A 15,121-nucleotide genomic window follows, 5' to 3' on the forward strand; every position below is an offset into this window, starting at 1 on the left:
TATAAGGTTCATAATCTTTTACATCTCAAGGCACAGTTTTCATAATTTGCAAAATATCTGACTTTTCCTTTATACTGTGACTATAAATTTTGAAAACTTAGTTTTCAAGAGCTACCAGGAATATTTTAATAGAAATAACCTTGTTAATTTGTGTTCCTTATTTCTTGGTCAAGATGGCTTGACATTTCTGTTCTTTAAAATAGAATTAATGAATTCAACCTGTTTTAAGCTGAAGTGCAGATGAGTTTGATTCCTATCTGTTTTCCTAATACCATTAACCATTAAATACTACTGACCTCTCAACTCAAAGTATACACTTAAGTGTAGGACATGACAAATGGTATATAAACATATTTTATTCCACTGTATTTTATAAAGAAATTTTAAAATTTGAATCTTTCATATAGTCCTTGAGTTCAAGTGCTCATGCAAATCTAAATTATGTAATACATCAACTGCATTTGACTTATCTTCCATAGCTGGCTAAGGAAAGGGGCCTTTAGGAAGTACCAACTCATTAGGGAACATCTGCTGAATATTTTTCATTTTGACTGAATAATTTTTTACATGGAGGTGTATGTCACCATAAATAAAATACCACTATGAACCTTGCCTCGCTGACCTCCACCCCGTGGAATTTTTCTTTGTGGCAATCAGACTGACCTTTGCCAAAAATTAACTACATTCTCACACAGAAATAACATCTCCCCCGACCTCCGCCCCCATCCTACATCTAGGTGCAAGGCGCCATGCTCGGCTTTCAGAGGATATCGGTAAGTAGGACAGCAGAATTTCCGCCTAGGTCATCTGGTGCGTTCTCTCTATGTACCGCTCAGTATTTGCTTGAAAAGTTCCAGAGATGAGCAATTTATTATAGCCTTAACCTTCAAGGAATTTAAACCCAAGTGGAAAGGATTAGGGAAGCATAAATCCCTCTGCTTCTATACGATAGTACTGAATATGAATCCACAGAGTACACTAAAAGTAAGTACCGTCCTTGGAGACGGCCCGTTGCATTTCACAAAGCGCCGTCACCCAAAGGCAGGGCCGGTAAAAAGGTTCAGAGAGCCCCCGCAGTCCAAATGAGGGCGAAATCAAATCTGGACGCGGGTGGGCACCCGGGAAAATTGCACGGTAGAGACGGCATCTGAGACAGGCCTCGAGGCACCCACAGGGTTGCGAACACAGGAGGGGCCACTGCAGATGGAAGGCCCCCCTGCTTGTTCCAAAGGTAGTTAACACCAGGGGGCCCAGGCAACCGGCCAGGTTTTTCGAAGACCCCTACAAATGCAGGGGTCCGACCTCGGAGGCACTTCCGCTGTGCCTTTGGTTAAGTTTGGATTCGGAGAGTGCACGGGGGGGAGCTCGGGCTTACGCAGGTGGGCACCCTCTCCCTTCCTTAGCTCCGACTCTCTGCGAGACGCTCCCACCCGAAAAAGGCTGCCGCTCCCCTCAACAGATTCCGGCGTTCAGAAGCGGCGCCGCAGGGTGGAGAGCTGGGTCCCGCCTCAGCTCGAGGGAGGAGACGTAGCGACCAGTTCACGCTTCGGGCTCGGGGAGCCTGTTCCCTCCCCCACCCTCCCGCGGCGGCGGCGGAGCGGTAGCTGCGGCGGCCGGAGCGGGGGACGGACGAGGGGCGGAGCCGGGGAGGAGCCGCGGCGGTGGCGGCCCAGGCGGCGGCAGGTGTGGACCGGACGGAGGTGCGGGTCATCCACTCCCGTCCGCGCTAGGCGGAGGCCGTGGCTCTGGGGCCGGGACGGCCTCCCTGGAGGTGCTTCGCGTGCAGCTTCGACCTGCGCACAACTTGGGGCGCGGCCCGGGACGCGCAGATTCCACGTACGGCGCCCCGAGGAGAAAGACGCGCGGCCCCTGGCGCGGACCTGAGAGGAGAGGCGGCGGCCTGAGGGCGGCGGGGGCTGAGGGGCAGGCGGGACGGCCTCCCCTGCTTGGGCTCTCCCCTCGCCCCTCCCCTCCGGGAGGCCGCGCGGCGCCTCAGCGCTCCAGCCTGACCCGCAGGTAAGCGAGGAACTCGCGGGAAGCGGGGCGGGGGCGCTTCTCTCCCCGAGTTGAGAAGGGGCTTCGGGGCCTGGCACAAGGCCGTCCGCGCCTGGGTCCGAGGGCCGCCGGCGCCGGCGGGCACCCGAGCGAGGATGCTGCGGCCGGGTCCGGCGCATCCCGGGCACGGCGGCCCTGGCTCTGCGCAGAACCGACTCCTCCTCTTGCCCAAATAGCAGGTTGTTTCCGCTGGCAGGATCTCCGAAGTCCCAGGTCCGCTCTCTTCCCCTAAACCTCAAAGAAGGAACTGTGTGTGTCCAGGAGCGAGTTAGGGGCGAGAGCTTTCAACCAGTGATGTTTTATCAGAGCCCAATTTCTATTTAAAATTACTACCACTTTACAACTTGCTCTCTGCTTTCCCCTCTTAGAGTGAAGAGAAGTTAGGCGTGTGTTTTAAATCCCCTTCTGCTAGGATTAGAGTTTGTTTTCGCCACATACAGGTGGGAAAATGATGCGCTGTAAAATCCTGGTATTTCCAACAGTACTTCACTTAAAAGAGCCTGAGATCCTACAGCGAGACAATGGCTGTCGTGAAAAGCACGACAGAAATGTTCACTTAGCGCCGCTTTGGCAGGGGAGAAGTTAAGGAAAACTTGAGCGTAAAGTGACCCCTTAATCGGCTTCTTGCAGGACGGTTTTTGTCGCTGCATAAGTGGTATTAGAACTAAGAATGACAGCTCAAGACCCACACTTGTGTTGGAGCTGAGACTGTAGCTGGACACCCCTCACCGCCCGGGGACCTCTAGTTTCTGGAGTCGGGCCTTTCAGCTTTCTTCAGTGAAATCGAGGCAGCTTTGAAGTGAATTAGGAAAATGATCCTTTTTTTTTTTCTTCTGGAGTTTATTACCTCTGCATTAAAATGTTTCTCTCATGGACACATGGACAGAAATATAAACAGTATTCTGTTATATACTTTGTTTTAAATAAATGTTGCTTGAATTGGTACAAATTTGATTTAAAATTGACAACCAAGTTTAGGTTTATTTGTTGTGGAGTTTTGTGTTTGGTTGGGGGAGGGACTGACTTTTAAGTTATTTTTCAAGTCTAATACTGGTTATTTTTCATTCTCTCCAGACATTAATCCTTAAGTGAAGGCCTTTGTCTTGATTTTAAGGGACAAATGGAAAAATAACAGTGGTTTAAGCCTGTGTATAAGAACTATAATTGCTCCCCCTTTTTTTCTTAATTTGTGATAAAGCCTCATGAAAGTTAGGCAACTTCCCCAAACGTAGGATGTAAAACAACCTCTTAAGCTGAATTTTAGGCCCCCAAATGAAAGTTTTTTATTTGTGTTTATCTTCATAGAGTTATCAGACTTTATGGAATTATCAGCATGTGATGTTTATTCTTTATTTATGCCATATTAGGACTTTATTGTACATGGGGATATTGCTTCCATGATAGGTAAATGTAGGGAAACATCAAGAAGCTCCTTTAGAAAGTACAGTTACTCACTGGGTGAAGTTTTATAACTCTGAAGAGCCTGCATCAGGGACAAAGCTTTGACTGAGAACATGAACTATTGTCTCTTTTTGAAATTTTAAATAGATGATTAAGAAGGGAGGTATAAACTGCTTTTATACTTGAGCATTTTTTAAAAATGCAAGTGGGAAGAAAACTTAAGTATATTATTTTTGTACAAAGTAATAACTAGATAACTATTCTAGAAGCTATAAAATGCTTGAGGAATTAAAATTAAAAGGTAGCATAAAATTATGTGTTGTACTTTTAGAATTTTAATGAGAGTGCACATTTGTAAATCTCAAATCCTCAAGTGAACGGTATTAAACTGAATGAAATAGAAGAATTTTTCTGCGTATGATTTTTTTCCTCAGATTAAAAAATATTTATCTTGGTTTGCCTTAAAATTGTAGTTAAATTTTGTGGGTAGCTATTTGGGGTAATTCAGAGTACTTTAAATCATTTACATTGACAATTTTCTTTATTAATACATTTGTAAGATGTCTTTTGCTTAGGACATTGACACTTAATGATAGTAGGTATTATTAAAATTTTTATGTAATTACCACAGTTTTTCTTCATTTAATGTATCTAAGTAGTTTTAACATATAAACACCGTGGAGTCTCAACAAATTTAAGCTGTAAGAAAGAAATAGATTAAGTTCTTGATTACTAACATTTCAGGGATGAAATCTAGCTTTAAGACCAAATGGCTTTTTGAAGACATTTTAGAATACATATAATGGTATGATTTTTAGAGAATAATATTTTTATAGTTCTTTTCTAATTTTTTGAAATCTTAAATTAACAAAAGAATCAATAATTATGTTTTAACAGTTTCTTGATGTATTTTACAGATTGTTTCCTTAGGAGTAATCTTCCAAGTGTTTCAAACATTTGTATGAGAGCAAGAAAGGTTTTTTTTGTTAAAATGTATTTCTATAGACTAGAAAAAAAAAACTTGTTGAATCTAGAGTAGGTCAGTCTTAAATAAGAAACAGTGAAACGTGATCTTTGTGTTCTGAAATGTATCTTCACTGAGGACTTTTTAACTTTGTCCTCTTTTTAAAAACGTGTATAGAAGGTAAATCAGTTATTGCATTGGTACGGTATAAGTGCTTTAATGTGCTTACTTTATTCATGGGTATTGAGACTTTTTTCTCCACATCTTATGTGAGGAGTCCAGGAAATTATCAAAATAATTTTGAAGAGGATTGAGATGAAGGGGAAGAAATTCAAACATGATTATGGTGTACATGTGTGTTGGTTTGCATCAAGGAAAGGGTGAAAAAGAAGAGCTTGGGATCAAAATTTATAGACATTAATCAGATTCCCTAATACTTTCTTCTTTATTGTATAATTGCCTTTTTAGCCAATATGTAGTTTTTGAATGTATTAAAATACACAGTGGACAACGGAAAAAATAAATCTCCTTTGAAAATACTTAATCATGGCTTTATCAAATATACAACCTACTGTATGCTACCTATATACCACTTTCCAAGCTATTCAACATTTGAGACCAATTTATAAATTAAATGTATTATAAAAGTTAATTAAATAAGTAATTTCCATTTTGAGAGAAATTCCTCTTTTGAGGGACTATTTTTTAACATCACAAATAGCACCAATCCTTTGAGTAAAATAAGAATGGTTATATTAATTACAAATTATACTTTTAGCAAGGGGAAATGCAATTTTTACTGGCCTTGGGGGCATTCATGCTAAGTAGTTTGTGGCCCAGTTTCCATTTCTCTAATCTGCCCTGCCTCTTACAAAGGACTGGTACTGAGAGAGATGAAAGACTGTGAGGAGAAAATTAATGAAACCAGCTCTATGGGCTGAGCATAATTCTGCCTGGTAAGCCTATGTCCACATGAATTCAGAACCAAAAGAGGAATTCTGAGAGTCAGATTCCCCAGCACCGTTTTACACCAATTCCAGTGGCAGGGAAGGAAGTAGTTGTCTTCTGCCATTTGCAAAGCCAACTTCACATCACAGCAAATCAAACCCACGAAATCTTTTAGTCTTGTCCAGTTCATTTCTACTTCCTTGCCAAGGGCATAACAGCTGAAGTTAAAAGATATACTCAAACGGGAAAATTAGTGCCATTTGTGAATAGGCAGTAGCCTTGTTCAAACTTTCAACCTTAATTGGAAAGAAAAACAAAAAAACACACCAGAATATGATTTGATTATAAGTCTTCCAGGGTTGGTAGTATGTAGGAGACTGTTGCTCAAGAATGCAGTTAGGTTTTTCACTTATTTTGAATTACTTATAGTTTATATTGTAGTTCTCTAGTTTGTGATGGGAGGTGGGAGGGTTACTTCAGCCTCTACAATTTGAAAGAGGCGAAAAGTACAATAAAATGATGCATTTCAATGTGACGAAGATGATAAAGCATTGGTCATGTAAAAGCTGTTCCACTACTGCTGAAGTAATTCTCTGTTGGACTTTCTTCCTTGTATTGTAAATATAAGTTCTTTGCTTAGAAGTAATCCTGATTTTGAGAAGGGTAGCAGGAAAGGAAAAGAGCTATGTCTAAAAACCAAAATGCCATCTGACGACCAACATTGTAAGTTATCTCTATCAAATTTCAGGTGGACTTTGGCCACATTAGTAAATTGGATATGTATAAAATAAGATAAAGAAATCAGCTCGGAAAGGCCTGTGTCAGAAACTTGTGGTACATGTGCTTTTCTAATTGATCTGAATGTGGCATCCAATGATCAGTCAAGACCAATCATTATTAGACATTTGAGGTGAAACTTTTGGAGTCTAAATGTTGATGCAGGTAAAGAATTGGTCCCCCAAAAGTCAAACTGATAACATCTTTCTGAAATAAAATAGCCTGAGATTTGTGAATTACAGTGCATGCTCAAGTGGAAATTCAAATCATAAAGTCATTATTGAATAACCCTATGGGGTTCTGGTAATTTTTTCCTTCTTTAAATCTGATCTTTCACCTATCATCTCAACTTCATTAACTTAAAAAAAAAAAAAAAGGCTCAGGAAACAATAGACTAAAGCAATAAAGGTGTGAGAGCTCCCTGTCGTAAAATCTACATATAGTGAATGAAGCCTTTTAAATTAGGATTTAACTGGCTTTTAACTAGAATGGGTTTTCGAGTAACTAATAACTGATAATACTGTCACTTGACATTTCCTTTAAATATTCTGTGCCATGACTCAAAACTGATTTTCTTTTTATAGGTAAGAGTGGAACTGTATTAAATTAAAAAACAAAAGGAACAATTTATAGCTTAACAGCCTGACTTCTAATAGTTTTGTAACAGTGCTGCTGCTGCATGTTTGCCAGCACCCTAATAATGATAAGATTCTAGGTTGTTTTATTATTTATTTTTGTTTTTGGAATTAGGATTTTTTTAATGAAAAGAGTAACATTAATTTCCTTTTTAAGTGAACATCTGTGCACATTAACTGTCAGTCATGACAAACAATAGTTTGAATTGTAATTTGAAGTAAAAAAATTACAAGTTAGTACTTGGACCTATGTGTGATAAGTAGCATTCTAATTGCTTCTAATAATTGAACAATTAAAATTTTATCATAGCTTTTTAACACCTGGAAACAAATTTCTAGTTTCATACCAAAGAGAAAAAAATATAAGAATTTTAATCTTATTAAATTAGCCAAATGATATTTTCTTTCAGTGTTGTGGTTTTTCAACCAGCAGTACTGAAAATAGCTTTATAGACAAAAGAAGACTATATGGAAAGGTAATGAAAAGAAATATGAAATAAAAGACTAACCAACTGGATTTTTTTTTAAGTCTGGAGAAATGTCAGTAAGTCATATTTAATGACAAAGACAATCAAAACATTTGACAGAAGTCAGTTTCCTTTTAAAATAAATGTATTTAGTAATTGGTAAAACCTCATGTCCTGTATTTCCTCTTTTTAATTAACACATTGTGGCAAAGAGACCAATGAAACTGGAAAGCTAATTATGAATCAGGTAAGAACAATTTTAAAAACATTTGTTTGCAAAGTAAATCTTCCTTCTGAAGGTGTTCATTATACTAACAATTGTTAGTGCAAATTTTTTTGGAAAATTTAGTAAAGTAGAAATGATAAGACAGCTACATATTTCAGAAAAATAGATGGCTCTATTAGCTAACCTAAAAATGTAATTTATACTGGGAATATTAAACTATAAATGGAATAGCATAGTTTATTATTGTTTGCTTTTATTTCAGAACACATGTCCAAATTACTATCTACAGCTAACACAAAACTCTTTTCCAAAACTGCTGGGTTGGGGGGTCAGGGGGTCCACTTCATAGACCCCCCTGCTCTTTTCTCAAAAACAAATATTAAAATGTGTCAACTCTTCTAATTGCCAGAGCGATAATGATAATGACAATTATAGCTCTCTTTATTGATAATTTTCTGTGAGCCGTGCTTTGTTCCACATGCTTTATCTGTATTACCTACAGTAATCTTCACAGCAACCTTACAGTCTTAGCACCATGATTGTTCCTGTCTTACAGGCAAGAAAACCATGGCCTGGTAAGAAGAAAAGGCTCAAACAGCTCATAAAGAATGTGGCTCTGGGATTTAAACCAAAGTCTTTCCTATTCCCACCTCTCTGTTCTTGATTACTTTGCTATACTTCACAGTAATTAAGCAGAATATTTGTGGAATTCTTGTAAAAAACTGTTTGGGAGTCATTTGTATAGCAGTTTAAATGTTCTCAGATATAGCACTTTTTTTTTTCTTTCATTTTTAGAACTAGTTCAAAGCCTTTCATGTCCAAGTTTGACAAAAGACATAGATGAGATATAGGTGGTAATGTTTGTGACCAAAAGAAATAAGTGGTGTCTTTAAAGTATTCAGCCTGGTTTTTAGGTGGATTGTAAATTTTCTCTGAAAATCATTTTGAAAGAATCGTATAGACAATTTTTTTGTTGTTTTTTGGAACCATGGCACCGGAAGTGGAATATAGTTAAAACCTCTGGGACACCTAACCCATAATAGGTGTTCAATGAATATTTTTTGAAACAATGAATGTGAGAGAATGAGTAAAAAGATAACATTTCTTTGCCCATGAAAGTTGTAATATGCACTTGTGTGTTGAAGTGTAGTAGACAAGTGTGGGTATTTTACCATTAATTGTGCAACCAGGACTGTACCATCTTGAAACGCAGTTTCCTCTTTTGTGAAATGGGAATAATTACATCTTCCTCAGTTAATTGTTGTGAAAGTTAAGTAAATGATCATTCACTTTTCTTTATTATCACACCTGACCTTTTGTGTTGGTACAAAGCCTATTGGCTTGTGAGGATTGAAGAAAATCTGTCAGAGCCAGCCATAATTAAGGCATGAGTTGAGATGAGAGTTCGTGTAACTGAACCCACTAGAGGAAAAATAAAGGAATGAGGTGAAAATGGGGCTTTGCTGGTTCTGGAGTAAAGGTCTGAGCCCAGGCAGAGAGCAGCAGAGGAAGGGACCTGTGTTCCAGTGCTGAATCTTTAGTGTTGACTTGTGGCTTTAGACAAGTCACCTGGGCTGTCAGTGTGTAAACTGAGGGCACACTTCAGGCTGCCTAAGAGTCTCTAAAGTGTGGCTCGCGCGCTCTCTCTCTCTCTCTCCCCCTCTCCCCCCCCCTCCCTCCCCCTCCCTCCCTCCCCTCTGCTTCCATATCCAGGTTAGCACTACTTGGACCTCAGCTTTTCCTTTAGCACTATTCTCCATTCCCCTCAGCCTCTTCCATTGTTCTCTATGATGGTAAAGGAGGTAGGGGCTTGTTAGTATTTATTTTGTAGAGGTTAAAGATCCTGCACTCCTGAACAGGATAATTGCAGAGGCCCCTTTTCAGTCTAACATTTTGCAGTGTCTGAAATTCAACACAGGGACACAGGAAAAGAGCAAAAGGAGAGGGCTAAAGAGTGAACTGAGTCAGTTTGCAGGCTGAACAAAACAGGGATTAAAACACAGAGAAACAAAGGGAACTTTAATAGCAAAAAAAAGATTTGTCAAAATGAGCTCAGAGGTCAAAACAAAAATGTTAAGGACAAAGTCAGACGAATTAAATTTACGTGAGAAGAAAGTAAAAATGTAAAAAACAAATTTGATGATGGAAAAATGACTTGTAAATAGTAAAAGCAATTAAAGCTCTTTTTTTCATCAGAATTCCTCTTTTGAGACCCATTGGAGCAGAGTGGTTATATTCCAGAAAAGCAAACCTTTTATGTGCATGGGGAAAGAGGTTAAGAGGAGGATGATGTAAAACAACATTCTGAGACACCACCAAATCCAAATCCAAGCATTTTGAAAGGGGTTTTTGACAAAAGAAATTCTAAAGCAGTTTGAAAGTACGAAGTCATTTTCTTTTTGTGTCTGAAATGGAAAACAGGAACTACACAAGTTGATAGTCACCCGAAATTTAAAGCATTTACAGAAAAAGCCAAAACAGACAAGTTTATCATAAGAAATATTTCAAAAAATCTTTGGAATCCAAAAGCTAGAAACAATATGACAAACACAAAAGAACTTACAAAAATAATAGCAAATGCTGAATTCTGTTTGTGTCAGAGAAAACCAATATAGTTGCTGGAACCTGTGGCATTCTAGAAAATGACACTAGTTTATGCATAATCATGTATGAGAGTGAACTGCGAGGAAATGAGTGAATGTTGCTGATCAGTTACCTACTCAATCTAGCAGTAACTTTGTTAAGTAGGTTGCTGTGGATAGAAGAGTCTTAACCTAAGTTTTTGTTTTAACTTTCCCTCCCCCACCCCAACATTATAGATACCACCCAGGAGGAATGGACTGGGTTTGGAATGTTGGGAACCCTGTGTTTGAGTCCCAGCTCAGCATTTAACTTCTGGCTGTGTGATTTGGACAGGTCTTTTAAAAGCTCTCTGCCTCACTTTCCACATTTGTTAAATGGGGTTAATGCTAGTCTAATACCTTCTTCACAGGGCTCTGATGAGAATCAAATGAGCTCATGTATTTTGTAAGTATACCTGGATGATTTACTGTAACAGAGAGAGATCTTTTTGAAATTACTTCCAGTGAGAAGAAGAAATTAATGTGATGAGTTACTTTTTTGTTCTTTTCTATCACCAAAGTTCTTGAGACTTGAGGATATCACCCAAATGTAGGGCTTCTTAACCTGGAGTCCATGGATCACAAGAGGGCCCATAGATAGAATTCAGGGGATTGTGAGCTTGGATGCAAAAATGTTTTTGTTTGCATTTTATTTGCATTAACCTCTAATCAAAACTTAGCATTTCTATCAGTTATGAATGGAGGCAAAAAATTACAGTAGTATTTTAGCAGGACCTGTGACTTTATCACCAGTAGAAATCACAGATACTTTTATATCACACTACAGTTGTTGCCGACATCTAGAAATACTGTTTGTGTATGACACAGCTTTAACATATGGTAGTTACTAGATACATTGCTAGATCTTGTTATTAATATGTTAATAAAGAATCACATATATATTATTGTATTAAAATGTGTGTTTTAATATTTAGCTATTTCACTATACTTGGTTTCCTTTGTAGTCTGGTTTATTTTTATGCATTTCATCTGAGAAGGGATCCATAGATGCAAAAAAAAGATAGGGATTTTTGAGGTTATTATTCTGCCAGAGGGCCTATGGGTTTCACCAGATGGCCTATGGGTTTCACCAGATGCTGGTATTGAGAAGGATTACCTGTACACTGGCTGCTTAGATAGCCATGGCTGAAAGTGAGAAATTCTAGTTATGCAAATTAAAGTAGCTTAAAGTTATAATATAATGACACAGTGCTCTGGACAATACAAAGCACAGATCTCTTCTCCCAGTGCCACCTCTGTCATGCATGGCGGATGCAGGCCAGACCATACAAATGCACTCAGAGGGGTGAAGATCACAGGGAATGACAAGCTGCATTCATATCCTTCAGCTTAGTTACCTTCCTGACAGCTATAGATGATACCTAAACAGCAGGCAGTAAGAATGTTCATCTGGAAACCCAAACAAGAAAATAGATGTTTATATTTCTTTTTTAAGGTTTATCTTGTGTTTTTGCCATTGTGCATTTGACTTACCAAAAAATAGCAATAAGTAAGATTACTCTTCTTTGTGGGTCTTTGTTTAAACCTCTGTCAGAGCCCTCAGTGGATTCCTGATATATGTGCATCTTTCTCCCCAAATAGAGTTTTAGTTCCTTGAGGTAGCAATCCTGTCTTGTCATGTTCTCTGCCAATTTTATTTAGCGCCTAACAAGAAGTAATTGAGTAGATTATACTGGTGTGCATTTTGCGTAGTTGAGACTCTTTTTTTTGGTCTCCATATTCTTCTCTGCTAGCCCCACTTTCTGCTTAAAACGTGGGCTGCATTTGCAGAAACAACAGCGATACATAAGCTAGCATTTATTGTGACATCATACTCATCTTGATTTCCCAACATTGAATATTTGAGCTTCTTTAATAATAGGAATTTGGCAAACATTATTGTCCTGAGTTTTGTCACAGCTCTTGATTTTGCTTGACCATGCTGTCCTTGTTATCTGATAATGCACGACTTTGAGGTCTGCTAGAGATATTCAATGTGCAGGAGAGTCAGAGCCTTTCAGAACTGGAAGGGCCCAAATTCTCTTTTTCATTGGTGATCCCTGAGGCCAAGAAAGGTCAAGGGACTTATCCAGGCTTCAGAGTGGGTAAGTGGTAGACTCAAGAGCTGAATCCTGTCTGTAGATTCTCAATTCACTATCCTTTCACCACACAAGCCTTTCCTTAAAATGTGTTCAATCTTGCAAGATTCTGCATAGGATTCTTTATTCAGATCAGTTGTGAAAATTCTGCATGCCATATATTTTGGTTTATTAAAGATTCTGAGAAATTCTGTAGTATAGAGACTTGTCCGATTTTAAGCCACCATTTTCCAGCTTTATTTGATCATAGAATCCTTTTTTTGCCCCCAGAATCCACCTAATAAGGTGTCGTACTTTGGGGAATACTGCCCTGCACAGTGATGAGTTTTGATGATAGTGAAGATGGCCGCAGTGGTGGTGGTGGTGATAACAACATTTGCTGAGTACTTACTGTGCCACAGGCACTGTTCTAAATGCTTTGCATAGTAAGACTCTAATCCTCACAACAACTCCATGAAACTACAACTCCATTTTACAGATGAGGAGACTGAGGCCAGAGAGACAGCTGGAGTATAGTATCAATAGTTGTGTTGCTCAGATAACAGTGTCACCTGTAAACCAGGGTTTCTCAACCTTGGCACTGTTGACATTTTGACCATATTATCTGTTGTTGTGGGAGGCTGTCCTGTGCACTGTAGAATGTTTAGCAGCATCCTTGGCCTTTTCCCAGATGTGTCAACCAAAAATGTCTCCAGACATTGCCAAATGTCCCCTAAATTGCTTCTGGTTAGGAACCACTGTTGTAAACTTATAGCAGAAATTACTTTTTCAAACGACCTTCTTGGTAACTTTTACAGTGACTCATGATCATGATTGGGCAAATTACATATTGTAGATTTTGTGACTATATCAAGCTGTGTACACTTGTTTGGGGGTGGGTGTGAGTTAAACTTGACCCATGCTGCTCTCTTCTACTCCGTTTCCTTACACAGCTTCTGGTGAGAACCTAAAGGCTAAAATTGTGATTCTGCCTGTAACTTCTTTTAACTGCCCTACACACCCCCAAATCATATATTGTTTCCATTTTATACTTCCTCTTGGACTTGACCCACATAAACACACACAAACACACACATACACACACACACACATGCACACACACACACATACACACACACACAGAGTCTTGTTTTTCCTCTGTGTAATAGAGGACTTAACACATTTGAATTACTCTGCAGTAAGAATTTATGTCTGAGCCAAGATTAACAGCTGCCAAGAAAAACATACCCAGCAGTGAAACACTCACAAAGATTTGGTGAAGAAAAAATAATGTTATATGCTGAAGTACATTACTAAGGTATTGGGTTTTATTTTTGCAGTGTGATAACCTGTTAAATTCACACACTTCAAATGGATTCAAGGCTTCTGGTCATTGTTTCTTTGTAACTTAGTATGCCGTTTTCACGAGTAGCTGAGGTATAATAAAAAGAGCAGTGACAATCATTAGAGAAATGCAAATCAAAACTACAATGAGAGGGCTTCCCTAGTGGCGCAATGGTTGAGAGTCCGCCTGCCAGTGCAGGGGACACGGGTTCGTGCCCCGGTCTGGGAGGATCCCACATGCCGCGGAGCAGCTAGGCCCGTGAGCCATGGCCGCTGAGCCTGCGCGTCTGGAGCCTGTGCTCCGCAACGGGAGAGGCCACAGCAGTGAGAGGCCCACGTACCGGAAAAAAAAAAAAAAAACTACAATGAGATATCATCTCACACCCAGAATGGCCATCATCAAAAAATCTAGAAACAATAAATGCTGGAGAGGGTGTGGACAAAAGGAAACACTCTTGCACTGTTGGTGGGAATGTAAATTGATACAGCCACGATGGAGAACAGTATGGAGGTTCCTTAAAGAACTACAAATAGAACTACCATATGACCCAGCAATCCCACTACTGGGCATATACCCTGAGAAAACCATAATTCAAAAAGAGTCATGTACCAGTATGTTCATTGCAGCTCTATTTACAATAGCCAGGACACAGAAGCAACCTAAGTGTCCATCAACAGATGAATGGATAAAGAAGATGTAGCACATATATACAATGGAATATTACTCAGCCATAAAAAGAAACAAAATTGAGTTATTTGTAGTGACGTGGATGGACCTAGAGTCTGTCATACAGAGTGAAGTAAGTCAGAAAGAGAAAAACAAATACCGTATGCTAACACATATATATGGAATCTAAGAGAAAAAAAAAGGTCATGAAGAACCTAGGGGTAAGACGGGAATAAAGACACAGACCTACTAGAGAATGGACTTGAGGATATGGGGAGGGGGAAGGGTAAGCTGTGACAAAGTGAAAGAGTGGCATGGACATATATACACTACCAAACGTAAAATAGATAGCTAGTGGGAAGCAGCCACATAGCACAGGGAGATCAGCTCAGTGGTTTGTGACCACCTAGGGGGTGGGAGGGAGGAAGACGCAAGAGGGAAGAGATATGGAAACATATGTATATGTATAACTGATTCACTTTGTTATAAAGCAGAAACTAACACACCATTGTAAAGCAATTATACTCCAGTAAAGATGTTAAAAAAAAAAAAAAGCAGTGAAATACCTAGATTTAAATACTGGCTTTACCAAACACTTACTGTGTGACCTCACCTCTTTTTTTAAAGGTTTTTTAAGGGTTTGGTTCTCCACCATTAAGATGGGGTAAAGCTATGAAACTGCTCATATTACTGAAAGGTTGAAGTGAGAGCATAGATACACCGATATCCAGCCCAGGTCCAGGTGTGTCGGTTTTTCTTCTTCCTTCCAGGACCAGTTTATCAAGGAACTCTACCATGGTTTTCAACTTCATAATCCTTTTTGGTAATTCTTTCAATGTAAACCAATTGTTTTTGAAGGTAATAGAGATAACATCAAGTAGCCTAGTGCACTTTCATTACAGGATGGGGTTTGGAAAGAAGGGAGAGTACATACAGTA

At 39.2% G+C, this 15,121-nt stretch overlaps 1 protein-coding gene across 2 annotated transcripts in view; it reads left to right on the plus strand.

Moving 5' to 3' along the window:
* The first annotated feature begins 1,877 nt into the window (after positions 1–1,877).
* The window catches only part of IFNE (interferon epsilon), a 97,689-nt gene continuing 84,445 nt past the window's right edge, over positions 1,878–15,121 (plus strand). For both annotated transcript variants that reach the window (XR_012332484.1, XR_012332485.1), the window contains exon 1: positions 1,878–2,016. The gene's annotated coding sequence lies outside the window, so the exon portion shown is untranslated. The remainder of the gene's footprint in view (positions 2,017–15,121) is intronic.

Source organism: Tursiops truncatus, chromosome 6 (genome assembly GCF_011762595.2).
Source record: "Tursiops truncatus isolate mTurTru1 chromosome 6, mTurTru1.mat.Y, whole genome shotgun sequence".
Classification (NCBI taxonomy): domain Eukaryota; kingdom Metazoa; phylum Chordata; class Mammalia; order Artiodactyla; family Delphinidae; genus Tursiops; species Tursiops truncatus.